At 37.0% G+C, this 18,545-nt stretch overlaps 1 protein-coding gene across 2 annotated transcripts in view; it reads right to left on the bottom strand.

The window, feature by feature from the left end:
- Positions 1–6,635: 6,635 nt before the first annotated feature.
- The window catches only part of LOC308650243 (MHC class I polypeptide-related sequence B-like), a 601,646-nt gene continuing 589,736 nt past the window's right edge, over positions 6,636–18,545 (bottom strand). For both annotated transcript variants that reach the window (XR_014022301.1, XR_014022302.1), the window contains exons 7-8: positions 10,780–10,985; positions 6,636–6,793 (exon numbers count right to left, since the gene is read on the bottom strand). The gene's annotated coding sequence lies outside the window, so the exon portion shown is untranslated. The remainder of the gene's footprint in view (positions 6,794–10,779; positions 10,986–18,545) is intronic.

Genomic DNA, 18,545 nt, shown 5'->3' with positions numbered 1-18,545 from the left:
AACAGCTGTTCACCTAATTTAAATTAAACCATATAAATCACGTGAATAAAGAAAAAATTCGGATCCATTTTTTCATGAGCGCTCCTCATATAAGAAATATGGACATACACACATACAGACATACAACACTAAACAGAAGTGTGCACACAACATACAACACATAAGACAATAGTAAATAAAGGCCTTGTAGCTATACCTAGGTGAAATCTCCATTGCAATGTTTAAAAACTCCACAGTTAAAAAATAAAACACAGTCAAAAAATAAAACTGATCAGAAAAACATTAACCTAGGTTTGTATGAGCTCAAAAATAAAATAGAACTTTATGATGTGGAAAAATGCAATAATCAAATAGATATTGAAAAAAACACCTTGGTTAATCACTGTCGCAGATGTAAGAATAGCCAAGCTGGAGCTCTGGATGTCAGCTGTTATGGATTTGAGTCAAATCATCTTCTTTTTCTGTAGAAATTGTTTTAGTTAATCTCTCTGGAATCCAAATCGTTTGCTGTTCCTCCTGTGGGAAAACACAGACAGCGCCCCGATTCCAGACTATCACTGGATCCGGGCCTTTCCATTGTCCTGTTAGAATATCTTTCCAAAGTACCTTAGGCTTATGTACATTTTTGGGGTACAAATGTCTTTCCGCAGCACTAAGTCCCGATGAATCTAAATTTAAAAAGTTTAGAGTAAAAAGGGTTATTTTAAGTTTATCTTTGGGGGATATATACCCCTTTCCAATTCCCTCCTTTTGTTTTAATAAGTACATTTTAATAGTTTGATGAGCTCTTTCAACTATGCCTTGTCCTTGTGGATTGTATGGAATTCCTGTTATGTGAGTAATGCCAAATGATGAGCAAAATTGTTTAAAAGAGGTGGAAGTATAACCAGGACCATTGTCCGTTTTTAACTGTTTTGGAACGCCCACAGTGGCAAAATTTTGTAAGCAATGAGCTATAACATCTTTAGTTTTTTCTCCGGCATGAAGGGAGCCCATCAAAAATCCGGAAGAAGTATCAACTGTAACATGAAAATATTTTAATTTTCCAAATTCTGGCAAGTGTGTGACGTCCATCTGCCAAATATGGTTAGGTATCAGTCCTCTAGGATTGACTCCAAGATTAACTTGTGGTAAAAATGTCACACAATTTTGACATTGTTTTATTATATGTCTGGCTTGTTTTTTAGTTATTTTAAAACGCTTTTGTAAAGTATTAGCATTGACATGGAACCTTTTATGAAAATTTATAGCTTCTTCTATTGTGGAGAAAATATGTATGTCATGTGTAGATTTATCTGCTAGTTCATTGCCTATACTAAGTGCTCCAGGCAATCCTGTATGTGCCCTGATATGACCTATAAAGAATGGATCTTTTTGGTCCCAGATTAGACTTTGTATAGCGGAAAACAAAGAGAAAACAGTAGAAGAAGGTGAAATCCTACCAGCATCTTCAAGGGATACTATAGCATTAACTACATACTGACTATCAGAAAATAAATTAAATACAGAATCTTTAAACATCATAAAAGCTTGTAATACTGCATTAAGCTCTACCTTTTGAGCTGATTGTTTGGGTACTAAAAATGTAAAAGTTTGATCAGGAGTAACTACTGCTGCTGTACCATTGTTTGACCCATCAGTGAATATATTTGGAGCATTTATGATAGGGGTTTTTCTTGTCATTTTTGGAAAAACTACAGGATGCTTAGACCAAAAAGACAACAAGGGATTAGATGGTAAGTGATTATCAAATGAAACACTAGTTTTACACATGATTATTGCCCAAGTATTTAACTCATTAGCTAACTCATCAATTTGATCCATAGTATATGGAGTAATAATTTTATTGGGAGAAATCCCAAACACTCCCTTAGCTGCTTTTATTCCTTTGAGTATTAATTGTCCTACAGCCTCAGGATATCTAGTAAGAATAGTGTTAGGAGAATAAGATAAATGTATCCACAATAATGGACCTTCTTGCCAAAATACTCCTGTAGGAATATTTTTTGTTGGTAGTACAATAAATAATAAAGGCAAACTTATATCAATTCTATTCAAATGCATATTTTCCATATATGTTTCAATGATTTTTAATGTTTTTCTTGCTTCAGGGGTGAATTTGGATCTGATGGACCTTTTAGAATATCAAATAAAGGTCCTAACTCTCCTGTTGGTATGCCTAGATAAGGCCTTATCCAATTTATGTCTCCCAATAACTTTTGAAAGTCATTAAGTGATTTGAGTTGATCTACTCGTATTTGAATTTTTGGTGGACGGACCATGGTTGAGGATAATAGAACTCCTAAATAATTAATTGGAAGATTTAATTGTACTTTATCTATTGCTATCTCTAGATTATAATTTTTCAATAAGTTTGTAAGTGTGGCATAACATTCTAGTAACGTGTTTTTATCTTTATGTGCCAATAACACATCATCCATATAGTGAAATATTTTTAGTTCAGGATTTTGATTTCTAAGTGGCTGGATTGCTTTATTAACATAAATTTGACACATAGTTGGGCTGTTAGCCATCCCTTGAGGGAGTACTTTCCATTCATATCTCTGATCAGGACCTTCATGATTCAGTGCAGGGATAGTAAATGCAAAATATGGACTATCCTCGGGATGAATTGGAATTGAAAAGAAACAATCTTTAATATCTATAGCTAAAACATGCCAGGTTTTTGGTAAAGCAGACAATTGGGGAATCCCTGATTGAGCAGGTCCCATAATAACCATCTCATTATTAATGGCTCTTAAATCTTGTAATAATCTCCATTTACCAGATTTCTTTTTAATGACAAAAATGGGAGTATTATGGGGGGATACGGAAGGTTGTATATGTCCTTCCGCTAATTGTTGTCTGACTAAGTCATGGGCTACTTGTATCTTTTCTTTAGTTAGGGGCCACTGAGGAACCCACACTGGTCTTTCTGATTTCCAAGTAATTTTGATTTTCTCAGTGGCCCTTTCTGAAAACCCAATTCATGTCTATTTATTTCTTGATTTATTTGAATAGGTGCTGTCATACCTTGTTCTTGTTCTCTTAATCTTTTTTCTTTCCTAAAGCCTTGTTTAGCCCTAGTAGTGGGCACGTTAGGATTGATGTTATTTGTTAATGTCAATCCTAATTGATCTAGGACATCTCATCCCCATAAATTTACGGGAAGATGATCTAATACATAGGGCTGTATAGTTCCTTCACATCCTTCAGGATCCCTCCAATCTAATACCATAGCACTTCTATGGGGATTTGTTGCCACTCCTAGGCCTCGAAGTGTTTGAGTGGCTTGTTGTAATGGCCAATGTTTTGGCCATTCTTGACGAGATATGATGCTGAGGTCAGCTCCTGTGTCCAGCAGCCCATTAAAGTCATGTCCTTGAATATTTAATTTTAGCATTGGGCGAGAATCTAAATTTAAAGACAGCATAGCCCAATCTACACCTGTGGAGCCTAATCCCTTGGAACCTCTTTCTACATTACAACTGGAAAATTTATCTTGCAGGCTGGGTATTATTAATAACTGTGCTATTCTATCTCCTGGTGAAATTACTGATATACCTCTTGGAGAACTAGCTATAATTTTTATTTCACCCTCATAATCGAGATCAATTACCCCAGGACTTATCATAAGTCCTTTTAGTGTAGAAGAACTGCGTCCCAATAATAAGCCTACTGTTCCTTTGGGAAGAGGTCCTTTTACCCCTGTGGGAATGATTTGAACTCCCATCTCTGGAGTTAGTACTGCTCTGGCAGAGGTGCAGATGTCCAGCCCTGCGCTCCCTCTAGTTTGTCTGATGAGGGATTTAATGGATAATGCTTCCTGGGCACTACCTTGATGGTGCTGCTGGGTTCCTCCATTGCCCCATATATTTGTGGTTTTGGGCCCCGGGGCATTGGGCCCTCTAATCCGTTTTTTGGCAATGGAGCTTGATACCTTTCTCCACGATATCGTGGGTAAACACTTGGTCCTTGTCCGTTTTTTGACAACGGAATACCCTCTATGGTGGTTTGAGAACGGCATTCATTAGCCCAATGTTTCCCTCTATGGCATCGTGGGCAAATACCCGGTATTCTATTCCTTTGATACCCAGCTTTGTTAAACCCTCCTCTTATGGGGCAACTCCTTTTAAAATGTCCTGTTTGATTACAATTATAACATGTTTTTGGCCTGGCATCTAAAGCCTGTTGTACTGCTGCTAAGACTTGCCCTTGTTCATTAATGTCTCTACATAATTTAATATATGTGTTTAAATCTTCATGTCTCCATGGTCTAATGACCTCTCTGCAGCAACGATTTGCTTGGTCATAAGCCAGTTGTTTTATAAATGGCATTACCTGTTCTGTATTTCCAAATATCCTAGAGGCTGTCTGAATAAGTCTATCTACAAATTCAGCGTAAGGTTCATGAGTTCCTTGTATTACCTTAGATAATTGACCTTGTAAATCTCCATGCCCCTGTAAAGTTTTCCATGCCCTAACTGCATCTACAGCAATTTGTGCGTATACACCAGGGTCATATTCAATTTGCTGTCTTTGACCCTCATAAGGTCCCTTTCCCAATAGCATATCTATATTTCTTTGAGGGTAACCGGCTTCTGCATTTCGCCTAGCTGTCTCCATGCAAAATTCCTCATTGGCAACCTTCCATAACAAGTATTGTCCTCCATTTAGCACAGATCGACACATGTTAGCCCAATCTGCTGGTGTCATGTCCAAGTTGGTAACAGATTCGACCATGCTCACCGTGAAGGGAGCTTGAGGCCCATAGGTTGTTACAGCCTCCTTTAATTGCTTTATTGTTTTGAAATCTAAAGCATGGTGAATTCGTTGCCCTCCTGCCTGCTCAAGTACAGGGCATGCTAATCTTTGGGGTCCTGCCTCAGAATTCCGTCCATCAACTACGGGAGTTGAGGGCCGCTCAGTGGTAGATGGAGCTGTTGGTTGAATTACGCCCTCTGGTGATAGAACGGAGTTAGTAGCAACCTCCTGTTGTAATTCTCCACCTGATGGCTGCTTTTCCTCTAAGCTTTCTTTCTTTAAATTTTCCTCTGTCTGACTAGCTTGAGAGACCTTCTCTTTTGCTTGACCTAGCGTTTTTTCTACCATAGTTTGGACCTCTAACAATTTACTTAACAGTTTTTCGGTTTGTTTTTTACTAGATTCTAATCTACTATACAGGTAACGTAACCCAATAAGATAGGATAAAACAAAGCCGAAGCAGAATGAAACAAAAACGGAGCAGAGAATGGTTGTATCTATTTTCTCTTTCTCAGGGCCGAATAACTTCAAACCTTGAGCCAACCATTTTTCCCAGTTCACCTGAGAAAATTCTAGGGCTAGGGAGCTTGAAATAAAAACAAAATAAATCAAAACAAGAACACATTGTTTTTTGAAATGGTCACCCATTCTGTCGCCTTCCCTCAGGGGCGAGCAATTTTACTCACCTCTAAGTTCCAGGCATTACCAAACGCAGTCTTGGCTGGGCACAGAATCACGAGCCACTCAAGCAGGAACAAAACTTTATTTTTGAAAAAGCCGCCAATACTCCGTACGCGCCCTCAAGGCAACCCGGTCCTCCCACGCGGGCGTCCGCCAGAACCGCAGGTCCCCCCGGACCTCCCCCGGAATTCCCTCCTACTATCCTTCCCCAACCAATGGGAACTCTCCATGAGTCCCGTAACATGAGTCCGGTAGCAGGCCAAGGTGAACAGCGGGAGTCCAATTTCCATATGAATGTAAATCTTAACATAATCATATCTCAGTGGCTAGCTGGTGTTACTTTACAACCAAAGGTGCCATACATCATATTATTTGCTTGTGGCTCCTAGCAGACAAGTTCCATAGTACTTAAAGAAATAGAATGATATAGCCACAACTTCTAGGACTTCTTGAAAACTGATAAACTTTTTTCCTTATGAGTAGATCTTTTCAGCTCTGTCATTCTGTGATTGAGGAACCTTTTTCATTCAAGTGAGTGCCTTTGTTAACAGAATAGGAAAAAATTGTGTTCTTTGTTTCACTTATAAATGTGCAAGATGATTTTACTCTTTTACCTGCTTTGGGAAGACCTTTGTGCATAAATACCTTGAACTGTAGCACATATCCAGGTTTAAGGGTCAAATCTCGAGTTACTGCAAATCGATCTCCATCTGATTTTCCAAATACCATGGCTGAAGGTGTGGTGGCACAAAAGGTTTCATTTTTAACCATTCCTTCATTAGCCAACATCAACCACACACTCATTTGATTCATAGGGTAATCAAATGCTGGTTTCTCATAAAAGTTCAAATAGAAACAACATAAATAAAGCAGAAAAGTAATTTGATAGCTCTGAAAACAAGAAAGGAATTTTCAGTTCATGACATGCACCACTTGTATTTCTAGGAAAATACAGGAGATCCTCTAAATTAACTTTCTTTTGACTGCCATTCACATTTTCTCTTGATTATTTAACAATCAAAAATACTTTGCTGATGTTTATAATCATTTTATAAACACTCTAACCATTCTGCTTGATAACTTGGTTAGACTTTATAGTCCTTTTCACATCCAAATAATCTGTGAGCTAGTAGCCAAGAGAGGTAACCAAAAAATGAAGTTACAAACACTAAAATACCTGGGGTAAGTTGGGTTCACAACTGGAATAACCTGCTTCTGCTTCTCTGACAGAATGATGATGTCATCTACTGCCCACTGGTCATAGTCCTCCCCAGAGAACACGGGCTGCCACCAGCGGAACCTGGTGCAAGGGGTCTTAGCAGCAGCTGGAAGCTCCAGATACACAAATCTGCAGAAGAGCAATCATTTATGGGGAGGAAAGGAAAAGCTGTGTTTTTCTTAGAAGCTGGTGAAATAACAAACTTAGCAACAGGAGATTTTAGTTTGATATTTTGAAATTCTAAGTTTGGACAGATCAGACAAGGAGGCTTAATGTTGTGAGAAAGTTTGATCCTGATCATGTTTACTTCATTTGGAATGGTATCTTTTGGAGAAGAAGAAAAATATTTCAGCTGCATTTGATTCACTCACTTCTTTTGACTACCAGAAGGTGGCTCATAACTTTTAAAGAAATATCAAGAAAAAAACAGTTCCTTCATAATTATTACATTAATAATGGTAATTTTAAAATTATAAGGGTAATTCTTACCAGGGAAAAAAATCTAAGTATGGTCGGTCTTTGTGAACATTTTTTTTTCGGTACCAGGGATTGAACTCAGGGGCACTCTATCACTAAACCACATCCCCAGCCCTATTTTGTATTTATTTAGAGAGAGGGTCTCACTGAGTTGCTCAGCACCTCACTTTTTGCTGAGGCTGGCTTCGAACTTTTGATCCTCCTGCCTCAGCCTCCGGAACCTCTGGGATTACAGGCATGTGACACCACATCTGGCTCTGTTAACATTTTGATGTATATTATCCTACTCTGTAATTTATTTTATAGGCATTTACATTTTGGAACAACATTGTATCATAAGTACTTATGTCAGTAAAATTATTTAAGAACAATTTAATGTCTATGATTTTTCATCACATGGACATGCTAGTGTTTATCTTTCCCTATTACAAATAATTTTGTGGTGGGACTTCCTATACATAAAGCTTCCTCTACACCTTACTTAATTTATTTATTTATTTTTTGGTAAGAGTCCTAGAAGTGAAATTATTGGGTCAAGTAAACTGGTCATGTTTAAGGCTCTTGATTTTCTAAATTCCTGTCTGGAAGGGTTATAATGGTTCATGATAATTTGCAGGATGACACAAGAGAGACTGTTTTGCTGTTCCCATGTGGAGACAGCTCTGGGTGCTACCATTAAAAAAATTGGCATCGTGACTGTTAAAAATGTTATCTTTTCATGCAATGGAAGTTTATTATGATTCACATTTTATTAAACATATATACTTCCTCTTTAGTAACATCCACTCATCCCTTTTATTTATTTTTCCCATTATTGTGGGATCTTAGTGCTTTTCTTGACAATTTGTATAAGCTTTTTACAGGGACATTGATCCTTTATCTCATTTTGTTGCAAATACTTTTCCCAATTAGCTTTCCTACTTTTCACATCATATGTGCAATCATATATGTACCTAGGGTAATGATGTCCATCTCATTCCACCATATTTCCTGTCCCCATGCACCCTCCCCATCCCTCCCTCCCCTTTGCCCAATCAAAGTTACTCTATTTTTCCCATGTCCCCTCACCCCCTTATGGATCAGCATCTACTTATCAGACAGAACATTCAGTCTTTGGTGTTTTGCGATTGGCTTACTTCGCTTAGCATGATATTCTCCAATTCCATCCATTTACCTACAAATGCCATAATTTTATTCTCTTTTAATGCTGAGTAATATATCATTGTGTATATGTACCACAGTTTCTTTATCCATTCATCTATTGAAGGGCATCTAGGTTGCTTCCACAGTTTAGTTTTTGTGAATTGAGCTGCTAAAAACACTGATGTGGCTGTGTTACTATAGTATGCTGATTTCAAGTCCTTTGGGTACAGATGAAGATGTGATAGCTAGTGGTTCCATTCCAAGTTTTATAAGGAATCTCCATACTGCTTTCCACATTGGTTGCACCAATTTGCAATCCCACCAATAATATATGGGTGTGCCTTTTCTTCTACATCCTTGACAACATTTATTGTTGCCTATATTCTTAATAACTGTCATTCTGACTGGCATGAGATAAAATCTTAGAGTAGTTTTGATTTACATTTCTCTAATCACTAGAGATGTTGAACATTTTTTCATATATTTGTTGATCAAATGTGTATCTTTTTTTGAGAAGTGTCTGTGCAGGTCCTTATCCCATTTATTGATTGGACTGTTTGTTTTCTTGTAGTTCTAGATGGACAGCATGCCTTTATTTTAAGTTTTTATTTATTTATTCTAAGTTTTTTGAGTTTTTATATTATTTGTTGTCTTCTGTATCTCTGAAAGAGATTTTGAACTTTTGTAGTTTTCTTCACAGAAATTCTCATTATTGTTTGTTAAAGTTACTTCTTATATTTATTTATGTATTTGCCACCATGAATGGGGTCTTTTTTACCATATATTTCAACTCAGACTTTCTTAATCAGTTCAGCATCACAGAAACCTGAGAGAATATGGTGGATTCTTTGGCCTCCCATAAATATTCCCATAAATAAAACATTTGAGGTGGCTCACAATGCCTGGAATCCAGGTTATCGACTTTGGTTTAAACTAAGTATTTCTGGGATTTGAACAAGCCATTTAATGTTTGTTTATTTACATAGTTGTCTAGTCACTTTATTGAACAAATAATATCCAATTAACCACTAAATTACTTGGAAAAATAATTTATCTTATTCTAAACTGTTGTTTAAACAAGTCTGGCACTGTTACCCCCCTCCTCCACCCCCACTAGTTCTACTGGACTGCATCTTGGGGACTCTCTCTAGGTTTCATCTCCTATCCAGGATTCATGACTTTCTCACTAGATATTAAATCTCATTTTGCCCAGGTGTTTCATTTCTGGTTTCAGCCTCTACCCTATGTTCCTTAGATAAAAATATTTTTCATGTTTACTTGTGTTATATATTATGGAGAATTATATTGCCTTTAAGGGACCCAATATTTTGAAAACACAAACTTGTAAACCTTTTACATGTAATAAAGGTATATTTGAAGTGGTATGTTTAAAATATATTTGATTTGTAAGACTTTGATCTACATATTTCTCAATAATTGTTTTTCAATACCAGACTCAGTTGTAACATGAAAAACAGGAACAATATTAATATAGTAAAGCTTAATAATCATCAGTGGTCATCATGTAAGAAGAATTTTGCCTTGCATTAAAGTGGAAATATAGAGATTAGAAAAAGAAACACTCTAAAAGTGATCTTTGCATGAATTTTAATATTTATGTAAAATGTAAAGTATAAACACAGAATTTCAAAATACTACATAATTACAAAAGAACTAAATTTTAAAATATTGACTGCCTAATGCACAAAATTATTTTTCTAAATGCTTCAACAGTTGTTGTCTGAATTTTTTTCTCCCTCAGTAACTGTGGTCTGAACCCAGGAGCATTTTACCACTGAGCTACATATCTAGCCCTTTTAATTTTTTATTTTGAGACAGGGTCTCACTAAGTTGCTTAGGGCCTTGCTAAATTGCTGAGGCTGGCCTTGAACCTGCAATTCTTCTGCTTCAGTATCCCAAGTTGCTCAGATTACAGATGTGGGCCATTGTGGCCCAGCTGAAATATTTAATAACATATATTCTCCATCTATAGGATAGGCCAATGAAAATTTTTAGAAAATCTGAACTCTACAGACTCATTCATATATTATTTAGGACTAGTCCTGGATGTAGCCACATGAAAACTTTTAACAACAACAAACCCATCTTGCTCTTGAATCTAACAGTTGAGCATATTTTGTGTTACATATAAAACCAAAACCCAAACCAAAAATCTTCCAATGGAAAATTGAGCTTGGAATATCCTTATAGCACACTGGGTAAACATGGTCTATCATCTTGCTTTTCTTTTAGCCACCATTTTTTTTCAAAATATTTAAAAACTCCAACATGAATGCAAATGGGGTTTTGTTCCACCAGAACAGAAATGAAGTGAAAGTGAAATGAAATCTTTATATGTTGGGCTATCATTTGTGTTAAATATTTATGAGTTTGGCTATTTTTGTAACTGTCAACATTTTAGAAATGCCTCAACAAAAAATGTAATCTTTACCATTCCCAGAAACCACTGGAAGACCCAGTAGGTGGGAGGTTACCTTGGCTTGCTGAAATCTGAGAAGTACATCTCTGCCAGCAGGTGCCACTGGATGCCCCCGTTGTTGCTGTACTGGAGGAGGACGCCCTCCTCTCAGCTGTCGGGTTTGTTGCACGCACCACTCTCTCCGCCTATCTGGATGTAGAACTGGACAAAGTCCACCAAAGAGGTATCCAGATCCCAGCTCACCAATTGTCTTTTCCCAGCCTTTCCAAAGAACAATAAAACCACTGTCAATCATTTGAGAGCTCTTTGGCATTTGACTGTTCAGTTCCAAATTCACATGAACATCCTAACACTATGTAGAGGTGGTTTTGTCCCCAGTTACTACTGGGAGGAGCAAGCTGTGCCATTTTGTTGTTCTGTGCTAGCTATAGTAACTGTTCTTGGATATATTTGTTTAATCTCTTCATCACTGATTCCCAGAATAGATTATGAGGCCCTTCAGAATTTCTCATTATACCGAAGGGTATTTGAAAGTTTTTTTAAAAAAATGAAGCAAAATTAACTTTAATTAAAACACTCCCAGCTTTTGATTTATAAATCTCCTTTGGGCAGAGTAATGGAGAAGGGAGACAATATACCTTGAAATCAGATGGCTTTTGGTTTTTGTTTTTTCAGTGTCAGGGAGAGAACCAGGGCCTTGTGCTTGCTAGGCAGGCACGCTAACACTGAGGTACATCCCCAGCCCCACGTGAATCTGGGTTTGAATCTCAGCCCAATACTATTCAGGAGCTGTGTGGCCTTTCTGAGCTCTTATTTTCCTCAAAGGTACAATATGGTAAAAATACCTTACTCATAGGATGTTGTGACCATTGGGTGAAATAACACATGACACAGAAACTGTTTAGCTCACTGTGTGCCTTCCTGAGGGAACATCCTCTCCAGAGATATGCCTGGATCCTCCTCTCCCATGGGAAACAAAATCAAACAGGCAAGACAGAAATTTCTTGGCAAAAGAGAGTACTGCAGAGTGTCATGCACCTAGTCTGCCTGCCTGCTATCTGCCTGTCTGTCTTTCACTTTTCAATACAGAGGTTGGGAAGGGTTCATTTAAATTAGTTATTACAACCACTAAACAATCTTGTTATGTCTTTAAAGGGTTAAAACTTCCCACAAATCCACTTTAACTCACCTTTTCCCATTGGTATGTCTGTCCCCTGAGCATCATGGCATTGTGGTGAGGTGTACAAACGACAAGAATGTCACTGTTGTTGTGTGTGAATGGTTTCATAAAAAGGGAACTGAAAGAAGGTTTGCTTTTGATACCTTTTTCCTAAGCAGGTATTGATTAATCCATGGACTTCTCTGAGTTGATCTCAGAGAACTCATAAGGAATTCAACTAAAAAGTCAGTAAGAAAAAATGGGGTTGGGGAGGAAGAGCAAGGGAGGAAGATTACCTCTAGATAGGGGAAAGGGGTGGGAGGGAAAGGAAGGGAGAAGCGGAATAGCATGGATGGTGGAAGGAGACCCTTATCATTATACAAAATACATGTATGAAGATGTGAATTTGGTGTCAACATACCTTATATATAATCAGAGATATGATAAATTATGGTATAATTGTGTATTAAGAATTGTAATGTAAAAATAAATAAATAAAAAGAATTAATTGGATAGAAAGTGTACTTTTATTTTCTTTATACATCTGTTTAAATGCTTTTTTATTATGTCTTCATTAAGCATAAAAATGTCCTAAATGGAATAAACTGAAACTTATCAAAGTAAAAAAAAAAAAAAAAGAAAGAAAAACTGAGATGGTATACATAGTACAGAAAACACTCCTCATCCTTACAACCTGAACCCTACTCTAATCCACTAAGTTCATTATGGAAGGGTTTTAGCTATCAGAAGTTACAGGGTCAATATTTGGGACTAATTAAAGGAGTACTCTGCTATTGTCAGAACTAAAGCCAATTAAGAGACTCCAAGACAAATGAAGGTTCCCACAAAATGAGAATTGAAGTTAATTCTGAGGCTGGAACTCACTCCTTGAAACTTTTATTTTTAAGTATGTATTTGAAGGAATCTTATAAGTAATATGCATTTTGAACTTGTTATAGGTACTTAAAATTTTTCTGATTGTTGATTTGAAACCCTCAGTGATCCTAGTATTTTCATGCTCCAGGCTCATTGCAGGAAGAATGATTTTTAGAGGAAAACCTATAGAACCTAGCAGATTAATTCCAATCTAAGCAAACTTGGGAAAAACTTGGCATGTGGAAATGAGCCAGAAGGAGAAACATCTAAGGTGAGGAGAGTTAAAAAAAAAGCCAATTATCACAATTAGCTGGTTGGAATGATTGTTCTATTGTGAAATTCACAGAGCAGAGTTGTTTTTTCCAGGAGATGATAGTGTTAGTCTACAGAGGTTTCGAAAGATGGTTTTGTGGGATTTTTGTAAATGATGGAAAATATCACACTAATGCTTAGTTTGGCACTGAAAGTGTTTTTTCCTAGAGAATAGCACAAATCATTTTCTTTTGTTCAGTGACCTGAAATAATGCTGAATATTGTTTTAAAGGAAGAGGGAAAAAAAAGAAGAAAGAAAAGGAAATGGCTCATGACAAAGTTTTTGTTGGAATTTAGAAGTGGATGTAAAAGATGCTTTGAAGTTCTTCTGTTACACTGTGATCAATGGATTTGTGCATATGTGCAGACATGTGAACATGTGTGTTTCTATGTGCATGTGTGTTTGAGTAGTAGGTTAAGCATCTCCTCATTCCGGGAGTGTGGAAATTACCTTTCAACTTTATCCTCAAATTCTAGATTAAAATGGTTCACTACTTTAAGGGTTTAGCCAAAAATGAAATAAGTTTTAATAAGGAATGCTTTCACAACTAGAACTTTTACAACAGAACCTCTAAAATACTTCATTTATCTTTATCTTTTGCTTCCCATTGAAATTTCTTTAGCTAATCAAAATGCCCTAAAAACAAAGACTTCGATTTATTTGATAGTAACCATTCCTTCAGCATTTCTTTCTTAACTTCATTCCTTCCTTCCTTCATTCACTCATTCCCTTCTTCAATTTTTGTACCATGTATTATAGAAACAACCATGCAAAGGGCCCACAGATTTGCAGCAGAGACAGTGATGACAACGGAGGACTGCAGACCAAGTCCTGGTTACTTGTTGAGGCCCCTTTGGTCCTATGATCACTTACTAGTTCTCAAATCTATTTAGTATTCAGAGTATTTATTGACATGTGTATGTCTAGTGCCAGGCATGAATTTTGGAACCTAACACTTTATCTAGAGTTTGACTCTGTTAGTGGGGTTCTACATTCTGCTAGGTACTGTGTGGATACAAAAAAAGATGATCAGTAGATGTATAAATGGAGAGTGTTCTAAAGATAGAGAGATTACTACAGTTTTCCCTAGCTCCCAAAGTCTTCATGGACACAGCAGGCTTTGAGTGGATGATGAAAGGTTTATGTGATGCAAAAAAAAAAAAAAAAAAAAAAAAGGAAGTGTAATGGGGCACAAGATCCAGAGCAAGGCAGGGAAACTGGAAATCTTGGATGACCAGGAGAGTTTCCTGGCTGAAGCAGAAGACTCATGTTTGGAAAATGAATATAAGTTATGCACGGAGGGGAGGAGACCATCCTGGACATTGGCAAGAGGAAAGGAAAAGGATGGAAGTATATTTTTAGGTAAGTTAATCGAGGGTGCTTTGTGCATGGCCTAAAGTCCTTCTTTTGGGATCTTGTGTATTCTCCACTTCCAAATGTTTGCTGGGGGACTGCCAAATTGGTATCCCCCTTCTCTACCAAACCAGTGAGCACATGACTATGGCTCTGACCACCATTCCTCTCAGGACAGAGAGATTGTCAATCTAAAACCTTCCTCTGTTTTTTTTTTTTTTCTCTTGTCACTGCGTGACAATGGAATGGAGATAGAGATGGCTCTGTGGGCATTTGAGTTATTGACAACTATGAGGCCTCCTTGTGTTCTGACTGCATGAAACCAGTTTTTCCCTTTTTTGATTTCAGGTGGTTTCCCCAACTAGATATCTAAACATATCTGAATCATTTAAGAAAAAAAAAAAAGCAAGCAATTACTCTGAGATATTCTGACAAAAATTTGCAAGGGAAAGCTGGATTGGGAGGTAAAGAGAAAAATTTCACTTCTAAAATTATGTAGACAAATTCAATAATACCAATTTAAAATTTATTTTCATAAAATATAATTATGATAGCTAACATTTACTGAGCTTTTTTGATGTGCCCAACATTATTTCTTGTTCTTACTGCATTAACTCACTTATTACTCTCAAAATCCCACTTTACAGACAAGAAAACTATAATACAGAGAGATGTCATAACTTTAAAAGGCCAATCAATAAATAAGTTTTGGAGCACAGATACAAACCTAGGTAATCTTACTCCGTAGGCTCTCTTGAATTAAGTGGAAGAAATAATGACATGTAACACAGATCTTTTAAGTATTTAAAATTTGTGTATGTGTATGTGTACACACATATTTACTGGGATATTTGGGTATATGTTGGTGAAAGATTCATAATTTATTTTTTAAAATTTTATTTCAGTTATTCCTTAGAAGGTCAGGCACTTTAAAAAAAACTTTATTTTTTCATATAGTTTTTTTTTTTTATACGGTGCTGGGGATTGAACCAACAGCCTCAAACATGCTAGGCAAGCACTTTACCGCTGAGCTACAACCCCAGCTCCCATAATCTTATTTTTTTTTTACTGGTTGTTCACAACATTACAAAGCTCTTGACATATCATATTTCATACATTATATTGAAGTGGGTTATGAACTCCCAATTTTACCCCAAATGCAGATTGCAGAATCACGTCGGTTACACATCCACAATTTTACATAATGCCCTTTTAGTAATTGTTGTATTCTGCTACCTTTCCTATCCCCTACTATCCCCCCTCCCCTTCCCTCACATCTTCTCTCTCTACCCCATCTACTGTAATACATTTCCCTCCTTGTTTATTTTCCCATTCCCCTCACAACCTCTTATATGTAATTTTGTATAGCAATGAGGGTCTCCCTTCATTTCCATGCAATTTCCCTTTTCTCTCCCTTTCCCTCCCATCTCATATCCCTGTTTAATGTTAATCTTTTCTTCCTGTTCTTCCTCCCTGCTCTGTTCATAGTTGTTCTCATTATATCAAAGAAGACATTTGGTATTTGTTTTTTAGAGACTGGTTAGCTTCACTAAGCATAATCTGCTCTAGTGCCATCCATTTCCCTGCAAATTCCATGATTTTGTCATTTTTAAGTGCTGCGTAATATTCCATGGTGTATAAATGCCACATTTTTTTTATCCATTCATCTATTGAAGGGCATCTGGGTTGGTTCCACAGTCTAGCAATTGTGAATTGTGCTGCTATGAACATCGATGTGGCAGTATCCCTGTAGTAAGCTCTTTTAAGTTCTTCAGGGAATAGTCCGAGAAGGGCAATAGCAGGGTCAAATGGTGGTTCCATTCCCAGCTTTCCCAGGAATCTCCATACTGCTTTCCAAATTGGCTGCACCACTTTGCAGTCCCACCAGCAATGTACAAGTGTACCCTTTTCTCCACATCCTTGCCAGCACTTGTTGTTGTTTGACTTCATAGTGGCTGCCAATCTTACTGGAGTGAGATGGTATCTTAGGGTGGTTTTGATTTGCATTTCTCTGACTGCTAGAGATGGTGAGCATTTTTTCATATACTTGTTGATTGATTGTATATCCTCCTCTGAGAAGTGTATGTTCAGATCCTTGGCCCATTTGTTGATTGGGTTGTTTGTTATCTTATTGTCTAATTTTTTGAGTTCTTTGTATACTCTGGATATTAGGGCTCTATCTGAAGTGTGAGGAGTAAAAATTTGTTCCCAGGATGTAGGCTCCCTATTTACCTCTCTTATTGTTTCTCTTGCTGAGAAAAAACTTTTTAGTTTAAGTAAGTCCCATTTGTTGATTCTTGTTATTAACTCTTGTGCTATGGGTGTCCTATTAAGGAATTTGGAACCCGACCCCACAATATGTAGATCGGAGCCAACTTTTTCTTCTATCAGACGCAGAGTCTCTGATTTGATATCTAGCTCCTTGATCCACTTTGAGTTAACTTTTGTGCATGGCGAGAGAAAGGGATTCAGTTTCATTTTGTTGCATATGGATTTCCAGTTTTCCCAGCACCATTTGTTGAAGATGCTATCCTTCCTCCATTGCATGCTTTTAGCCCCTTTATCAAATATAAGATAGTTATAATTTTGTGGATTAGTCTCTGTGTCCTCTATTCTGTACCATTGGTCCACCCGCCTGTTTTGGTACCATTACCATGCTGTCTTTGTTACTATTGCTCTGTAATATAGTTTGAAATCTGGTATCGCTATACCGCCTGATTCACGCTTCCTGCTTAGAATTGCTTTTCCTATTCTGGGTCTTTTATTTTTCCATATGAATTTCATGATTGCTTTATCTATTTCTACAAGAAATGCCATTGGGATTTTGATTGGCATTGCATTAAACCTATAGAGAACTTTTGGTAATATCGCCATTTTGATGATGTTAGTTCTGCCTATCCATGAACAAGGTATATTTTTCCATCTTCTAAGATCTTCTTCTACTTCTCTCTTTAGGGTTCTGTAGTTTTCATTGTATAAATCTTTCACCTCTTTTGTTAGGTTGATTCCCAAGTATTTTATTTTTTTTGAGGATATTGTGAATGGAGTGTTTTTCCTCATTTCCATTTCAGAAGTTTTGTCGCTGATATACAGAAATGCCTTTGATTTATGCATGTTGATTTTATATCCTGCCACATTGCTGAATTCATTTATTACTTCTAGTAGTTTTTTTGTAGACCCTTTTGTAGACCTTTTGGGTCTTCTAGGTATAGAATCATGTCATCTGCAAATAGTGATAATTTAAGTTCTTCTTTTCCTATTTTTATGCCTTTAATTTCTTTCATCTGTCTAATTGTTCTGGCCAGTGTTTCAAGAACTATCTTGAATAGAAGTGGTGATAGAGGGCATCCCTGTGTTAATAGGACACCCATAGCACAAGAGTTAATAACAAGAATCAATAAATGGGACTTACTTAAACTGAAAAGTTTTTTCTCAGCAAGAGAAACAATAAGAGAGGTAAATAGGGAGCCTACATCATGGGAACAAATTTTTACTTCTCACACTTCAGATAGAGCCCTAATATCCAGAGTATACAAAGAACTCAAAAAATTAAACAATAAGAAAACAAATAACCCAATCAACAAATGGGCCAAAGACCTGAACAGACACTTCTCAGAGGAGGACATACAATCAATCAACAAGTACATGAAAAAATGCTCACCATCTCTAGCAGTCAGAGAAATGCAAATCAAAACCACCCTAAGATACCATCTCACTCCATTAAGATTGGCAGCCATTATGAAGTCAAACAACAAGTGCTGGCGAGGATGTGGGGAAAAGGGTACACTTGTACATTGCTGGTGGGACTGCAAATTGGTGCAGCCAATTTGGAAAGCAGTATGGAGATTCCTGGGAAAGCTGGGAATGGAACCACCATTTGACCCTGCTATTGCCCTTCTCGGACTATTCCCTGAAGAACTTAAAAGAGCTTACTACAGGGATACTGCCACATCGATGTTCATAGCAGCACAATTCACAATTGCTAGACTGTGGAACCAACCCAGATGCCCTTCAATAGATGAATGGATAAAAAAACATGTGGCATTTATACACCATGGAATATTACGCAGCACTAAAAAATGACAAAATCATGGAATTTTCAGGGAAATGGATGGCACTA

The sequence above is a fragment of the Spermophilus citellus genome (genome assembly GCF_964194105.1).
Source record: "Spermophilus citellus genome assembly, chromosome: 5".
NCBI lineage: Eukaryota > Metazoa > Chordata > Mammalia > Rodentia > Sciuridae > Spermophilus > Spermophilus citellus.
Note: the sequence above shows the minus strand (reverse complement) of the source record. Positions and strands in the feature narration are given on the sequence as shown.